We start from the raw sequence: 18,188 nt of genomic DNA, 5'->3' as shown, positions 1-18,188 counted from the left end.
CAAAACCGTTATATGGAGCCTGATTGCGGCAGGCAAGCAGTGTTTGGTACTGTCACAATCAGACCGATGTGCTGGTGTCAGAATTCCTATCCCTGACTCAGCGGTCAGCGCCGTTCTGGGTCAATTCGACTCTGGTCAGTCCAGAACACGAAACCTCCTGTGGGCTGGGACAGGGAAAACCCCCTGGGGTTGATTGGCCAAGGGCTAAAGTCCAGCCCACATTCATATTCCAATAAATTAGGGAACCTGAGATATGAACACGTTCTTCCATGAAGCCAGTTCTAAACTGGGGAGTCCCCACACGGTTTCCGGTATGCTTCTACCAAGGGATAAGCTTCGGTAAAGTTTATTTCTGTTTTTATTCCTTTTTATTTTCATAGCAAATTGCCAATTGTGTCTTTTATCTTTTTTGTATTTTTTGTAACTCTTTTTGCTTTGTATATATTTCTTATGCACTGCCCACTTTCGAGATATTAAATTATAAAATTAATAAGTGACTTCTGTGTATTAAGCTAGGACTCATATCTCTGAAGAGATTGTTGCATTTTAGTGCCTAATTGCTTGGTCTAAGCTACATGCCAATCTGTATGCAATTGCACTGTGTGTTGCCAGATTACATGTAGATTGTAAACCAGACGGAGATCTGCGTGTGTGTGGTGGCCCAGCAGACCAGTCTGCGGAAAAACTGTTGGGTGGTGGCAGGCTATCGTTTCTGGTGTGTGGGTGTGGGGACAGTGGGAAGAGTGATTAACACCGGGGTTCTAGCTTGTAGGATAGATTTCTCCCTAACCCTTACAGTGCACCAGATTGTATGTAAGATTTGTATCTGCCTGTGTGTGGTCAGTCAGCTGGATTGGAGTGGAGTCTCCCTCTAGTGGTGACCAAAGGCAGTGCGGGCTGTGAAAATGTCACAGCCAGTCTTATTACTCAGTAGGAATTTCCCATATTCCCTTATACTCCCCAGTCACGAAACCATGTCTCGGTTAGCTAGTCGCCGTGGGTGTGGTCAATCATGACAGATGTCATGACATCACTTCTGGGTACTGGCGCCAGATTAAAAAGAAATGACAGCATTCAAAACAGCCAAACTTGGAGAGGAGGGGTTTGGGGTCTTTTAGACTCCCAAATCCCTCCACAAGAGTACCTGTCAAATAAAAAATATATATATTTTTTTAAATTTACGAAAATATAGACACATATCGGCCCATACCGATATGCATTGGCCAAAATATCAGTATCGGCAACAAAAAAACGATATAGGTCGATCGCTACTGCACAGTGAGCGGAGACGGACCTGTCATCCGCCTGTTCACCGGGGATCGGCTGATCGATCCCCTCTGAGCAAAACAGAGTCTACCGGGGGGAAAGCCCGTGTGAAAGGACCCTAACCATACCTTTGTCCAATGTTTTAAGAAATGTTTGGCACATATTAACTCACCGGTGTACGGCTGGTGAACATAAATTCTGCTTGTGTCTGTCTGTAGAGAGTGGGTCACTCTCCAGCAGGGCCCCACCATCTTACCAATTGCAAATTATAGGAAAAGTGAAGCCAGGCTGTCAACTACAGCCAACACCAAGGAAACTTCTGCTCTTCCGACAATCCTATTTTCTCTGCAAGGCAGTAGTCATACGTCATCTCCCAGAGAGAGTGGTTTGAGGTGAGAAAGAGGAAGATTAATGGTTGAGCTACTGACCTTTAAAAAAAATCACAATGACTCTATTAGTTACAGCACTATTTCCCCTGCTCAGACTGTAATTTTTTTGTTTGAAGAATTGCATTTTTAACAGCCTATAGAGCCACATTCAACTGGACTTCTTTGTCCAAGCCTCTTCTTCAGTTCTAAAGAGTGTCAGGAATATTTTAAAGCATGTATATCTAAACAGGTAGCACTAATACATTGATCACATAGTGGATGTTTTTGTCTAATGACAAGATGGTAGGTTTGAAAATTTTGAAACCATCCTTTTTTAGTTACATAATCCCATCCATTATGCCTGAAAGGCTTTATAAATATTAAAGAGGAGCTTCAGTCATTTGTGTGTTTATTAGAAGTCAGCAGCTATCCCACGATCCAGTGATGTGCTCACCCCAGCCATCCCTTCTCCCCGGTACTGAAAACTCAACTGTGGGCACCCTGCTGTGGCTGAAGTGGGAGCAGATAACTGTCAAAACTAGGTTCCCGCTCCCCCTCCCCCAAAAAAAAAAAAATGAAATGCCAGATGTGGGAGGGGAGAAGTACGTAAAGTGGAACTTTCCTTTTTGGGTGCAGCTCCACTTTAATCCTTCCATATACAGGGTGTAGTAGAGGGAGCCTGGAAAAGTCCTGTTTGGGGTTTACACATTTTCTAGGCTTCTTTCATACACTTTTAGAGATCTCTGATCTTCTATCCAATTTGAATTTTGCTCCTCTCCCCTGTGGCAATTTAGACTCAGTTGGAACATGCAGTCATTGCGCAGAGCAGAGAGGTTGTGTCTGTTAGAGCTGCAGGGTTTGTGAAAAGCAAACAAGCTGTGTATGTAGAGGCTGACCAGCTTTAGGCTTGGACAGCATGATAGTCAGGATTTGTGATTGTGTAGGCAGTGCCGGGACACGGCTAGGATTTTGTTCTTGGAAGCTTTTTTTTTTTAACCTTTTCTGTTTACCTCACTGTACAGCACTTGTAAATTGCACAAATAAAACACCACTGTTTGCCACTACTCCACCGGACTGGTATCTGTGTCTGAAAGTGTGCTCACCCCAGGGAGCTCTTGTACATGCTTCCTATCCTCAGCTCATAAGGGTTTTAAGATATGAATTGCTGTCAAAATGCAAGGGTAGGGATGTTAAAAGGCTCCTGTAAAAGGTTTCTTTTCCCATCTCTTTGGAACCAAAGTCTCCTTTGTCCAAAACGTGCACCTAAGTGTTCTCAAACGAGTGTCCCTTTTCCTTAACCACTTGACCTCTGAAAGATTTACCCCCCTTCATGACCAGGCATTTTCTGAGATACGGCACTGCGTTACTTTAACTGACAATTGCACGGTCATGCAAAGCTGTACCCAAATACAATTTATGACGTTTTTCGCCACAAATAGAGCTTTATTTTGGTGGTATTTGATTACCTCTGCGGGTTTTTATTTTTTTTCAAAAAAAACAGTTTGTTTTACTTTCTGCCATAAAACATATCCAATAAAAAAAATGAAAAAAATTTAATTTCTTCATCAATGTATGCCAAATATTCTGCTACATATTTTTGTTAAAAGAAAATCCCAATAAGCGTATATTGATTGGTTTGCGCAAAAGTTATAGTGTCTACAAACTATGGAATATATTTATCTATTTATTTTATTTTATTTATATTAACTAGCAATGGCTGCAATCAGCTACTTATAGCGGGACTGCAATATTGCAGCGGACAATTTGGACACTAACTGACTCTTTTGTCAGTTTTTGGGGACCAGTGACACCAATACAGTGATCAGTGCTAAAAAAAATATGCACTGTCACTGTACTAATGATTGAAGGGTTAATGGTGTGTTCATGCTGTATATTCTTCTCTATTATTCCTGCAATTATGCCTGATTTATAGTCATAACATCTTGTTTGTTCGGCTCTTATAATTGCATATAAGAGCATCTTTATTGGTAAATTTGTTATGGGAACAAAACTGTGATTGGGGAAGATCCCTAAAGTATGGGTTTGGGGGACCCAAAGGCCAGGAGTCCTCCAAACCTAAAGGAATAGGCTACCAAATCTGTGGTTAGAACTAGCCAGGAATCGGCAAAAGGATTAGAGTGAACAAGAAACCATAGACCCAACGTATCCACAGGAGGCAGAGTAGGGTTCCCAGAGAGGAAAAAGAGGCAAGAAAAAGGATTTAAGACACTGAAAAAGAATAAAGAAAGGGGAGGGCTCTAGGGGACTTTAGTGGTACCATCTGAACATATTATGTGACTCAATAGTACACGATGTATAAAACAATCAAATCTTTTATTAGGTTATTAAAATAAAACTATATATGTGCATCATTAAAATCACATCACAGTGATACAGCAAATTACATTGTAGAACCTTCAATACTAAACAAATCCAGAACGCCAACAGGCTATCCCAGACTAGCGCCCGATATGTTTCACAGTCCTCTCCACTACTTCTTCAGGTGAAGATGATCAATAATAGTAACAAAGCAATGCTAATACACCTAGAAAATACAAAGACATATATAAATATAATGTTTACATGTGGAGATAAAAAGGCCTAGAATACCAGGACTGACACTATAATCACCACCAAGTGCAGATAGAAGGACAGAGGATAAAGAGACCCTAAACACCTCACAGTTTAAAATTGGGTAGTATGCCAACAATTCATTCTTCTGTTGTTCTAACTGTATATATGCTTGGGACATTTCCTGAAATAAATGAACATACTTTGACTCTACCCTCGTGTGTGTCTCTGTGTGTTCCTGAAGTTGACTATGTCTAACTGCCACTATATTGTATATACCATGACCTGGATCAATGATTATATTAGCAGGCTGTCTATAGAGCTATTACATGTGGTTACATGCTTGGGAAATGCTCATTGTCAGGGGTCTCCCTGTTCAGGACGCTCACCAATTGACTTTTTAAGACTGGATTCACATATGTGCAAATTGGATGAGGACTTCCCCGCATCCAATTGGCATGAAATGCGAGTGTGACCGGCTCTCAATGGAGCCAGATCACACAGGTCCAGGGAGGCCACGGTCCGCATTCCTGTGCGTTTTGGGTCTGGTTCAGGTGCAAATTCAGGCAAAAATTCGGACTTGATTCTCCCTGGAGAAGAGACGTCTGAGGGGGGACATGATAGCAATTTATAAATATCTTAATGGGGATCCCAGCTTAGAAAAAAGCTGTTTATTCGAAGGGATTGCATGAGGACTCGAGGACATACAATGCGATTAGAGGAGAAGCGTTTTAACCTCAGGCAACGAGGGGGGTTCTTTACTGTTAGGGCTACAAGATTGTGGAATTCTCTACCACAAGAGGTGGTTTCTGCGGGTAGTATGGTGGCTTTCAAAAGACTCTTAGACTTACATCTCAAGGATCAGAACATTAAGGGCTATGTGAGATGATTACAGCCACACACACCTACACAGGTTGAACTGGATGGACTATTGTCTTTATTCAACCTCACCTACTATGTAACTATGTAACTATATGATTCGCACCTGAACTGGAACAGGAGTGCACCGAACCGAACCGAACCCCATGCATGCTAACCACGGCCGCACATACAGGGCTGCTGTTAGAAATTGTGGGGCCCCGTACAGCCTTCCTGATGGGGACCCCCCAACCCCACCTCCACCCCCCCGAGGTGATGTTATCTGCTTATGCCCCGAAAATGAAAAGGAAAGTCCCTCCTCTACTTCCACCTCCTGGCCCCCCCCCCCCCCCCCGTTGACATGATGGGGCCCAGGAAAACGTAATTTAACCCCCAGTAAGCAAGAAGGAGCAGCAGTGTGGTCTAGTAAAATCAATGTATTCATTTAGGCAAAAATGAATAATAAAGCTGCCCTAGGCAACCCTATTTAGCTAATAAGGCATGGGTCCTGTTCAACAGGGCCAGTTGTACTGCCTTATCAGCAGCCCTGCGCACATATGTGAACCCAGCCTTAAACAGCACAGTTGAGTATATTCAAGCCCGTGGGCTGTTTTTAAGTTTTTATCAGTGCAATATATGTTTTTACAGCACTGAAAACCAGTGGGCTTCTAAGGATGGGCTGCATTGCACCACTGAAACATGAGCACTTCCAAATGGTAGTAGCCTTGGAATTGTACATGCTAATTGATAGAGATTTTCAAGTATGGAGGCTGATCAGGAACAGCATCTATGCAGGTTTTACACTTCTGCTTAGAACTAGAAAAACCTCTTTCATTTAAATAAGAAAACTAACAGTGCTTGTTACACATATGCTGACAAAGGGAAATGTTATATATACAGTTTGTTAGGGACATGTAAGGAGAAAGATTGCAGAACTTACATGGCTGAGCTATTCAGACTTTACCCAAAACATTGCTAATTCAATGTATAATTATAATCTCCTGGGACCATTACATCACTCTAAAAATAACATAGGGATAATGACAAAGTTTTGAAAATTGCTCTGTGCTTCATAGCTCTTCACACTCCATTGCAGCGGACTGAGAGAAATTGAATGGTACTAAGCTTAAATCCAGAATTTATACAGCTTATTAAAACCTTCGTCCTCCATAGGTTTAATTGGCCACTAAGCTTAAAATAGTTTCAGATTCAGTATCACAGGTTTCTTAATACTTACAGCTGGAGGTACATTAATGTTTATGTGTCTGTACTGTGGCTGTTATTGTATACAGTTTTTTTTTCCTTTTGACAGGCTGGGATTAAAGCGAGTTATCCATTTTTCATTGCCTACTGATAGGGCAAAATTAGCAAAAATGTATTTAAACCATAACTTCACTTTTTTGAGAAAAAAGCATTCCCCTGTGGGTGATCTATGTACATTACAAGGATTTTACCAAAATTTGTTGCAGATTCCTACCTTTTGTGATTCTAAAGAAATCGTTGTTTGTTCCTCTGTGTCTCTGTGCTGAGTGGGTCTAATGGGAGTGGTTTCATAATTATCTATCAGCTGTGGCAGCTGCATGGCTCTAATGAGGAAAGCTGCTGTGCCTGCATCCCTTTAGATGTGTTCCTATAGGGAGTATCTCACCAAAATTTTTTGTTGCAGGGGATGCCAGAAATCTGACTTGTATCTTAGTGCAGACTTCTGGGAAAATTTGTGAGCCAATCACACAAGCAGGAAATGATGTTTCTGGGGTGTGGTCGGTATACATTCTGTACAGAGCACCTCCAGGTAGCCATATTGCATTGCATTTTCAGAAAATTACAACACCTGCAGATTGAAAAGGAAAGGTCATTTTTAAAAACATTCAATTACAATGTGATTTGTGTCGCAATTGTATACGCTATATTGTTTTTTCTTTATTTACTATTTTTTCCCCCCACGAAAGTGGAGTTACCCTTTAAGAGAAAACAATAACAATAATAATTTCCTAAATTCAATGAAAACTGTCGATTGTGATGTGTTAGCTCATTCTCTTGAAACGTATGCCTTGGCTCAAGAGTTGACATGTAAACTGCAGTAATTCAGTACCGTCTTTAAGTTACTGTTATTAAAGGACAGACTTATAAGATATAGCCGCATTTCTTCTTATATTTAGACTTTAGATTTATTTTTATCCAAACCTCTCCTCCTAGTTTTGGGCAGAGTGGGAAGGATTAGAATGTCGGGTGTTTATCTCTGTCCGTGACCTAATTTGGGAGATTCACTTTTATTTTGTGTCCAGGGGACTACTGTCAATGTAATATAAAGTGAAGGGGGACCTAAAATTTTACAGTTGTCACCAGCTCAGGAGGTGAGGAGATATCTTCCAATGGTAACAACTCTTTCAGTGACAACTGCCAAAGACAGGGCTTTTCCACTCATTGGTGAGATTTTCTTCTATTTTCCCTTTGCTGTTTTCAGAACAGGAAGTGATTGTAAATTTAAAACCAGAGAGAAGGTCTAACTTACTACTGAACAGGAAGAATTTTATATAAACACGGGGGGGGTTACATTATGTGCTTCCATCTCAATGGTGATCCAAAAATGGCCTTATCTAAAAAACAATCAGCAGAGCAACCAAGCTGCTATTTACAAGGGTTCTTCAGAAAAGTTCTGCACTTTTTAACTAAGTTATATACACTATATTGTCAAAAGTATTGGGACATCTGCCTTTACACGCACATGAATTTAAATGGCATCCCAGTCTTAGTCTGTAGGGTTCAATATTGAGTTGGCCCACCTTTTGCAATTATAGCAGCTTCATCTCTTCTGGGAAGGCTGTACACAAGGTTTTGGAGAGGGTCTCTATGGTAATGTTTAACCATTCTTTCAGAAATGCATTTGTGTCTTTATGGACCTTGCTTTGTTCACTGGTGCGCAGTCATGTTGAAACAGGAAGGGGCCATCCCAAAACTGTTCCCACAAAGTTGGGAGCATGAAATTGTCCAAAATGTCTTGGTATGTTGACGCCTTAAGAGTTCCCTTTACTGGAATTAAGGGGCCAAGCCCAAACCCTGAAAAACAACCCCACACCATAATCCCCCCTCCACCAAATGATTTGGACCAGTGCACAAAGCAAGGACCATAAAGACATGGATGAGCGTTTGGGGTGGAGAAACTTGACTGGCCTGCACAGAGTCCTGACCTCAACCCGACAGAACACTTTTGAGATGAATTAGAGCGGAGACTGCAGGCCAGGCCTTCTTGTCATCTCATCTCAACATCAGTGCCTGACCTCACAAATGCGCTTCTGGAAGAATGGTTAAAAATTTCCATAGACACCCTCCTAAACCTTGTGGACAGCCTTTCCATAAGAGTTGAAGCTGTTATAGCTGCAAAGGGCGTGCCAACTCAATATTGAACCCTACGGACTAAGACTTGGATACCATTAAAGTTTATGTGTGTGTAAAGGCAGGCGTCCCCATACTTTTGATAATATAGTGTATATAAAAGTGCGGAATAAGACCCCTCGTGGAAATTGTATTAACACCAATTAAACACAAGTAGAAATATATATAGAAAATACATTACATTGTTGGAATGTGAAGTATTTTTTATTGTTGTTATTTGCTCTAAAATTATTCTATATAGCATTTTACTTGTGGTTTCTGGGTTTTATGTTGCTAAGGCTCATAAGTAATATAAAATACCCCACAAAATTAGTTTACTTAAGAAAACTTGTACACGATAAGTCATTGTCAGAGTGCCAATTATGTGAAGATTAATGGAAGTCCCTGTTAAAATCCACAGCTTTTTTGTTATAGTAGCTTTTAATGAAAAATTGGTCCTATAGTAGCCTAAGAGTATACATTACAAGCATTTCTATAGGGAAGATAATGAATGTGGAAACACACACTAAAAAAAGTGATACTTCCTTTTCCAGAAGGGATCAGGCAATTGTAATATTGCTGCAACTGTTTTATTATGACCTGTGAAAAAGAGTAGTTCTCAAATTTTCCCACAGCTACAATCTGTGAAATTTTCCAAAGTTCCCTATTACAGTAAAGGCAGACGTATTCAATAATGTGAAGTGCACTAACCTGTAGTCAACCATCAGATTGAACTAAATTTACTGTAGACATATATAAGAGACTATTTGGGGTTGGTCACTTTGGGTTACTGTGCTTTGTACTTGATCACTGCTTTTGGAATGCTATATTGAATGAGGATATTATTATGCACTGTTGAAATGACCTTAAAGAGGAAGTAAACCCTCCTCTGCAACTTTTACCTATAGGTAAGCCTATGCTAAGGCTTACCTATAGGTACTGTAAATATCTCCTAACATGTACCGTTTAGGAGATATTTACCTTACATGCAGCCAATGACATCACTGGCGAATGCGCTCTGAAGGAACGGCCGCTGGTGCCGTTCCTTCAGAGCCCTGTGCTGTGACCGTCAGCTCCCGCGCGCGTGCGCGGGAGTGACGTCACCGCGGCTCCCGGAAGACGGGCGACTGAACATGTCGCCAGTCATAGAGGTAAGCGAGCGGCACGGCGGGGGCTCGTTCTAAGGTAAGTATTTCATAATGAGCTAGTATGCGATGCATACTAGCTCATTATGTGTTTCTCTTTCAGGTTGAAAAAAAAAAAAAAATGTTAATGGGTTTACAACCTCTTTAATGGCTATTATACGGTCAGTGGGCACCAAGGTCCATATTCAATCAAGGTTTTAATTTAGGTGTACCTAGAGCTATTCAGTTGAGCGAGGTTGTCATTGTTTCTTGCTGACTTCTCTAAAGTTGAATACCAACCTTGCATATGTTATGTAATATAATTTAAACAAATTTGGGAAATCTATTTGTAAAAAGTGTAAGAACTTCATTATGACCACCATCTTATCGTTTAGACCAACCTTTTTCAACCAGGGTGCCCAGGCACCCTGGGTGCCTTGAGGTTTCTTCAAGTGCCTTGCCAAAATGCCTAAAAATGTATCAAAAACTGTATACAAGCCAGCGGGTAGATCAAGCCTACCTTTTAGTTACACAAAGCCAGAGGTTTTCATTGTGTACCATTACAACGTTCTAGACACTGGCATCCTAACAACCAATGACGTCATCAGTTGATGAGGATGTCTGTTGCCTCCACAGCATCCTTGTTTGACCCTCCTGTGCCTCTCTCCCTCAGCACTGGGATGACATTATCTGACTAGTGGAGAGAAATTGAGGGAGAAGAGAAACATTTGAATACTAGTTAGTACCAGTGTGCAAAGGTGTATTTGCTTTGAAAGAATAAATCACCTCTAACTGTAGGATGTAAAGCTATTAGAATATTTTTTTACATTTTAGAATGGGGTTCCATCATTTTAAAGGGTGCCCTGAGATTGTCTATAATTTTAAAGGGGGCCTTGACTGAAAAAAGGTTGAGAAAAACTGGCTTAGACCAACAGCAACTACCTACAGTAAAACATAAATATTATTTTTGTATTAACTTTAGCTGTAATCTGAGGTTCACTAACACAACTTCCAAAATGGGACATTTGGAATCAGAATAAAATGTTTACTTGCAGTAAAAATGTTTAATAATTAATATATAAAAGTACATCCTCTTCACATCCAGGTGCACTTTCTTTTTCTTACATGTTTGGACAGCCTGACAGGCACTTTATTTTATTGTGTCTTGTAGTAATTGAGAGGCCAGCCGGTAGAACCTCAGAATTCTGTGAGGGACTAGGCATCAGACACACTTGGAAGTATGTTGGATGCAGAAGATTCTTGGGGTTGTAAAGTTAAGAGTTGACGCTTGGTACACTGCTAATTATTCTTGAGCTTCTTTTGTTGGGTGCATTTAAATAATACCCCTATCCAAAGCATAGAATAACGAAAAAAAAAAAAAAAAATGGGTTTAGTCTAAGGTTTTAAAGCGTATCTAAATCCAAAAATAGAAACGTAACAAAATGCAACTTACCAGTCCTTTACATTTGTTGGTTGGATTTGTTTTCTTTTTTAAGGCTTTTTTTATTTATTTTCACCCGGCAATCTGTGAAATACCACACTTCCTGCCCTTTATTGTCTACACTCATTTCTCCTTTGCATTTGGAGGGAAAATCATACTTTTTGCACAGGCTAGACTTTAAACATGTCTGTCTTTGTTTGTCTCTGTTACATGTTGGATTAATGGTACTAGTAGTTTACACAATTAAGATAAGGTTCTTTGTGCTTTATTTTAACCCCTTTCTGCCTGCCTTGCATTCTTTTAAAATGTTCTGAATGCTCAGTTGGTGGGAAGGATTAGTAATCATGTGACCACAGTTACAGTGGCCTTATGGTCAGAAGCCGCTCCCGCTGACTACCGATCTCAGCTCGATCTTTTGCAGATTGGTCTTTGTGCTGGAAACACACAGTGAGCATGCTTTCCGCACATAAACAACACTACCCAACCATGCTTACGTGAGGCTTGTGGTTGTTAAAGTGGATGTAAACCTCATTCATGAAATTTGACATGGGCACATATACATCTGTAGTGTTTACTTATCTCTCTCCAAATCCCTAGGTCCCGTGCTGCTCCATTCCTCTTTTATCAGCATAATAACAAGTTCTCTGACACAGGAGATCAAAGCAGCTGGAAATTTCAAAGTGGGTGCATAGAGGTAGATTAGCAGAGAGCTGGTCTATTCACAGCACAGCTCTGCATGTTTCTTCCTTCCTCCACCTATGTGGAGGGGAGGGGGGTTTGCCTTTACTCCAATCAGCTGTTACATAGTTTATGCCAAGACTCCACACCCGGTGCTGGAACAGGAAGAAAAAATTTCAACACAATGTTCACTTTCTACAAGGTGTAGAAAGCTGAAGACAGCAGATGTACAAATGTTCACATGGCTGTTCACTCCACTGGGTCTATGTGAGGGTTTACATCCACTTTAAAGTTCACCCTTTTGCTGCCACACATATGTGTTGGGTGGTCATAAAGGGGTTAAGCTCACAAAAAGGGACAAAGACATATAATTTCTGGCAAGATAAACAGGTATTTTCTGTAGTTGCTGTAAATATTCCTTGTCTGAAAAGTGGTAGGAGAAGAAAAGCAGCGCCACCTCAGTGTAGATTAAAAGATTATTTATTACATAAAAACAACGTAGTAACTCACACAGGAAATAGTTGATCAGCAAATGGTGATGGTTCATCTGCAGCACTGTAGGGATGTTAGGGAAGTACACTGTGGCGGCCGTGGTCCTGGCTGTGCCGGGGGAGTCGGACACTTCCTGTGTTTCTGGCAGCGTTCAGTATCCAGGCTTACATCCAATAGTGGCAGGGGGGTGCTCGCGTTTGGAGCACGCATGCTCCTTCCTCAGACGTTGTGTATATGTACCTGTCTTGTCTAAAAAGTGAAAGCTAGTTCAATCACCACATCTATGGGCTGGTAAGCTGCAATCTATTTATTTTTTAACCTTTAGGTACTTTGATAACTGTGATCAATGTGATAACTTAAAATCTTTTTTTTTTTTTTATGTACCCATCAACAAATTCAATTTGGAATAAATGCGTTTAACTACTACTGCCGCCCGCCCATGGTCAAATGATGGCACCCCAGATCGGCCGCTAGGACACGGGGCGACCCCGATCTTGGTAAAGAGTCAATGACGTGGCTCTTTACCCATGTGATCGGCTGTATCCAATCACAGCCGGTCACATGTATATGCAGAGGTACCATTTATCTGCGCTCTTCGTCTCACACTGTGAGAATGTGTGGCGAGGAGGGCCGATCAGCGGCTCCTCCTCAAAGGGGAGTTAATGACAAGTGATCAGGGCACTGATCATCAGTGCCCTGATTACAGTAAAGCTAAAACAGTGCACATCAGTGACACCAATCAATGTCCATCAGTGACACCAATCAGTGCCCATCAGTGACCTCAATTAGTGCCTATTAGTGATGCCAATCAGTGCCCATCAGTGCCTGCTCCTCTGTACTGCTCATCAGTGCCCCCTATCAGTGCCGCCTATTAGTGCCTATCAGTGCCACCTATCAGTGCCCATCAGTACCATCTATCAGTGCTTATCATTGCAGCATATCAGTGCCACCTATCAGTGCCCATCAGTGCGGCATATAAGTGCCTCCTGATCACTGCCACCTAATGAGCACTAATCAGTGCCTATCAATGCAGCCTATCAGTGCCCATCAGTGCTGTCCAATCAGCGCACATCAGTAAAGGAGAAAAATTACTTATTTACAAAACATTTTTTTCCCCAAAATTTTCTGTCTTTTTTTCTTTTTTTTTTGCAAAAAATAAAATCCCAGCAGTGATTAAATACCACTAAAAGAAAGCTCTATTTTTTTTTCTATTTTTTTTTTTTTTAGTTTAACCCAGCAGGTTGAAGGAAAAAAACTGACAGCTCCCGTTAGAGCCGCTATACTAACAATCCGATGTTGGTACAGCGATCTCCCCTGCTGTTCTATTGTGTTCTGACAGGGACAGGGACAGGGACAGGGACAGGGCCCCCCCCCCCCCACCAGCACACTCTGGTCAGTGGCTGAAAGAGCTGATCAGGAGCCAGTCGGCTGTTCGGTCGGCATCGGTCGGACTGGCTGCCTTACACACGAGGCAGAATGTCGGACGGTTTTTATTGAACCGGGCGATGATGCCTGACAATTTGGCCTGTGTGTACTAAGCTCAACAATGAACTATGTTGGGGAGGTACGTGGATGGGATTAAATAAAAAATAGTTTTTAAATAAACAATAAAATATAAGTTTATGGGTAGGTGAAGAAAATTCTTAAAAATATATCATGTAATATAAATATATTTTTGATTCTGAAATGTCAATGACAATTAGCTTTTTTAGTAATTCCTTTGTAAGTAGCAGAGTCCTTTGTGTGTTCCTATTGATATGGTTCTTTTCATCTTTTTTAAACTGTGGCTTTCCAAAACAGGAAGGTCTTCCGATCACCCCTTCATGATAAAAAGACAAACAAACACACAACATCCTTCACCATTTAAGACACATTCTGGCAAATTATTTCTTTAAGCTAAGGAAGTGATGTTTGCTTTTGCAAGCAGCTGTTTCCAAATGCCTGTAGTGCAACTAAAATATGTCATCAATACGCATTGTTTGTTACTTCTTATTATATAATTATTATAATATTTTTAATAGCGGCATTAAAACCAAAAACAAAATTTACAGCTTACCACTGTGGTGGCTGCATTCGTTTTCCTATTTATTTATTTATTTTTTTCGTTATTTCTTTAGTGATCCCACCAGTAACACACTTTTTCCCTTAGAGTGTCTGCATTGTGGATGAAATAGTAAAGCTGACATCTTTGGACTGTGGCATTTTAATTTTTGGAAAAGGGTGGTGTTAGACTAGCAGATTTAGAAGAACTTTGACTAACAAATTGAAGCTGAAATCCAGCTAACACTTTATAAACAGTTACAGCAAACAGTTTTGGGATTAAGGTTTTACAAAAATTAATAAAATCTGACTATGGTAAATGGTTTGTCTAAACCCTCCAGCTGCTAATTTGTCTATACAGCTTGGTCTTTTAAAGTAAGTTGAAACTTAACAGACCTACTGGGCAGATCACCAGATGAAAATAAAGGGGAAAAAAAAACTAACTCACCACCACTTTTAATTTAAAGTTTTACTAAAGAATTTTTTTTTTTTTTTGGTGTAGAGGGCGGAAAAACCTGCCATGTTTTATTGCTGCCTGTCTGTGCTCCATTAGGTATATTCAACCTCTCTAGTTGTCTGTTTGTATTGTTTACCATGATCTTCCAGAGTGAAAGTAAAAGAAAATCTGACATTTTGGGTTGACATTAGAAAAGGACACCCCCGGATTTCCTCATTTGGATTTCCTCTCACTTCCTGTTTTGGTCATGGGAGAGATAAAAAAAAACTGACAGGGGTTATAACCCTCCCTTACAAATCAAAAATATTTGGTATTTTAAAAAACTGTTGTTTTAATCAGGGCCGGGGCCAGCACAAGACTGCTTAGGTAGCAGCCTCAAGGCTCCAGGATGGGGGTGAGGGCAGTACTGGTGGTGCTTGAGGGTTCTAGTGGGTGACAATGGCAGCCCCATACATGCTCTAGGGGGCCTGTGCAGCCTCCCTGTTACTTTAGGTTTTACACCGGGACAGGAGCGACCCCGTCCCCCCAGCATTTAGCGGCTGCTAGAGGAAAATACAGAGGATCGGTTTGAGTATATGCCACCCCTGCCACCCCTCCTGTCCAGGTTCCGTTCCCTTCTGCTGCCCTGGTTCCTGTGTGCTCCCCTGGTCCCAACCACCCCCCCCTCCCCGCAGTGCTGCCATCTCCCTCTTCTCTCCACTGAAACATAGTAATTTACTATGCTTTGGTTTGTTAATGAACAGGGAGACAGTGCAGAGCTCTTCCTGTTCATTCATTCTGTGCAGCTGAGGCTGCATAGTTGGAGATTGAGGAATGTGTCCTCGGTCTCTTTTCTCTGTCCCAAATGTGAGACATCAGGGGTCTGTTCAAACCCCTAATATTACATCAAAGTCAACAGTAGGGCTGCTAAAAAAATGTAAAAAAAAAAAAAATGCAAAAAAATAATAAAACATAAAATAACAAAAATAAAAACTACTGACACTGTAGTAGTAGTTGTGGCTTTGTGGCTGCGTCACTGTGGCTGACAGTGTCTATAAACTGTCCGGTGCCATACTGAAACTGTCCATTGCTTTACTGACGCTGTCCACACACCGTCCACTGCTCTACTAACTGACACGGTCTACCTTTAAAGACGGCTAAGTTTATATTTTTGCAGTGATATTTGTTTTATTATATTTTTCTAAGTTTTCCTTACTATTTAGTTAGGCCATGCTGGTTAATTTCTTTAAGAAAAAAAGGTGCCAAACCCGGTGATTTTTGATCTCATGTTGTTCAGGTAGATCTCTACCTCTGCTCCATGGTATTCAAAAGAATTGGAGAGGTATGTCAAAATGTGGACAGTTTCTCCAAATTATTTTGAATTGCCCTCTAAAATGTATATGAGATCTGAAAATGCTCCTTCGCCAGTGTAGACAAAAATCTTTGCACCGGCCTTGGTTTTAAACATAAAACTGATGAAGCAGCTGCAGCATCAACTGGGTCTGTAAGCCTGTATGGGGCAAAACTGCAACTGCTTGCACCCACTATAGACAGTAGAGCAATCTGGATAGTATTCCTACTTGTGGAAGATTCAAAGTTCCACCACAGTTAGCATTTGATGTAAATATTAATGGCTTTTTTGTATGAAAACTTCATCAGTCTTTGTCAATAACCTATAATTTGGTCATCCTGTGCCAGAAGAGCTGGTTTACAGGAATGGCTAATATGTATGCACTGCATCCTTTTGGCTGCTACCATTGTGCTAAGTTGGTAGTGTTTCCTTTGCATAGGTTATCTCCCCACTGTACCAAGCATAACTTGATCAAGTAACCAGTCCTGTTTTGCCAGCGAAAATATAATCTTAGATGCACCCCTTGTATATTTAAGGCAATACCCAATGTTGCTGGCAAGCTGAATTCCAGACTGGATTTTTTAAGTACTTAAAGTGGTTGTAAAGTCAGAATGTTTTTTTATCTTAATGCATTCAATGCATTAAGATAAAAAACCTTCTGTGTGCTGCAGCCCCCCCCCCCCCCTTTAGCACACCCTGATGCTTACCTGAGCACATCTCGATCCAGCGATGTCCACGACTGTCTCAGCCATCCGGGACTCCCCCCCCCCCTTGGTTAAGACACAGCAGCAGTACCATTGGCTCCTGCTGCTGTCAATCAAAGCCGATTAGCCAATCAGGAGAGAGAGGGGGCAGGGCTGGACCGCAGCTCTATGTCTGAATGGATACACAGAGCTGTGATTCAGCTCTGTCTTGCTCTGTGGGCACTCAAAGGGAGGGGCCAGGAGAGCTGAAGAGGGACCCAAAAAGAGGAGGATCCGGGCTGCTCTGTGCAAAACCAACTGCACAGAGACGGTAAGTATAACATGTTTGTTATTTTTGAAAAAATTGAAAAAAAAAAAACCCAGAGACTTTAACCACTTACCGCAAATCGACGTAGCTCTACGTCGGTTGCAATAAGTGGCTATACAGGGGTGATGCCTGCAGCTAGAGGCCTATTGTGTTTGGGGGTTCTAAGTAATTTTCTAGCAAAAAATACTGATCAGAAATGGGCTTGGTCCTTAAGTGGTTAAAATCACTTTAACGTTTAGATTAATTTTCCACCAAAACACAATCTCATGCTGTTGGTGCAATTGTCAACCAAGCGCCCTATCTGTGCAACGTCCTGATTGCTGTAACCATTAATGCTTGTTAGACTGTAAACAAAAATAAATACATTCAAGTAAGCTAAAGCTGTCAGGAGAAGCTAAAGAAGTTAATCACATCTTATCTGTTAATCATTTTTTTACACAGAGCGTAATTTTAGTGCAATGACAAATGGATGTCAACTCCGTCCTCATCACTATAATTTGCTTGCGATAACTGAGCAACCTTCCCTATTTTCAGACCTGCAAAGTGAAGATGGGTGGGTCAATGAGGGTATTATGTGGAATACATCATTGTCCAAATCCATTACTGAACATCTAGCAACAGTTGTTTAATGCCATGTTCTTTCTCTCTCATTTCATTTAAGTGTCTAAAAATATGTAGAATTGCTAAAATAAAAAGATTGAATTTATAAAGTAAACAAGTGATACATAGATTTGTGGTACCTAAAAAGTCCCACGAATTCTTGTTTAAGGTGTTATGATGAATGAGACACATCACAGATTAAAATGAATAAGGCATTGAAGACTGTTCACTTTGCAAGAGAAGTTGCACTTTGCAAGGCAAATTTCCCCAGGGCTTAGTGTATCAGATAAAACTCTGCTGGCTTCCACCATCCAATCACGTGCAAGCAAAAAATCGTTTTTTTTTTTTTTCCTTGCACATATCTTAATATCTATTGCTGTTTATATATACAAATGCTGTAAATTAATTTTAGGGGATACCTGTTAAAAAATAATTAAAGAAAAATGAGAAGAAAAAGAAATCCATTCCTTTTTGAAATGTTAATGTCTAAAGCATTACAAGTTACTTTCTCCCATGAAGCAAACTACTTTCATTTCTTCTTTTAATTCCAGTTCTACGCAATCATACTTAGTTCCATGTT

Source organism: Pelophylax lessonae (genome assembly GCF_965119305.1).
Source record: "Pelophylax lessonae genome assembly, chromosome: 6".
NCBI classification, from domain to species: Eukaryota; Metazoa; Chordata; class Amphibia; order Anura; family Ranidae; genus Pelophylax; species Pelophylax lessonae.
Note: the sequence above shows the minus strand (reverse complement) of the source record.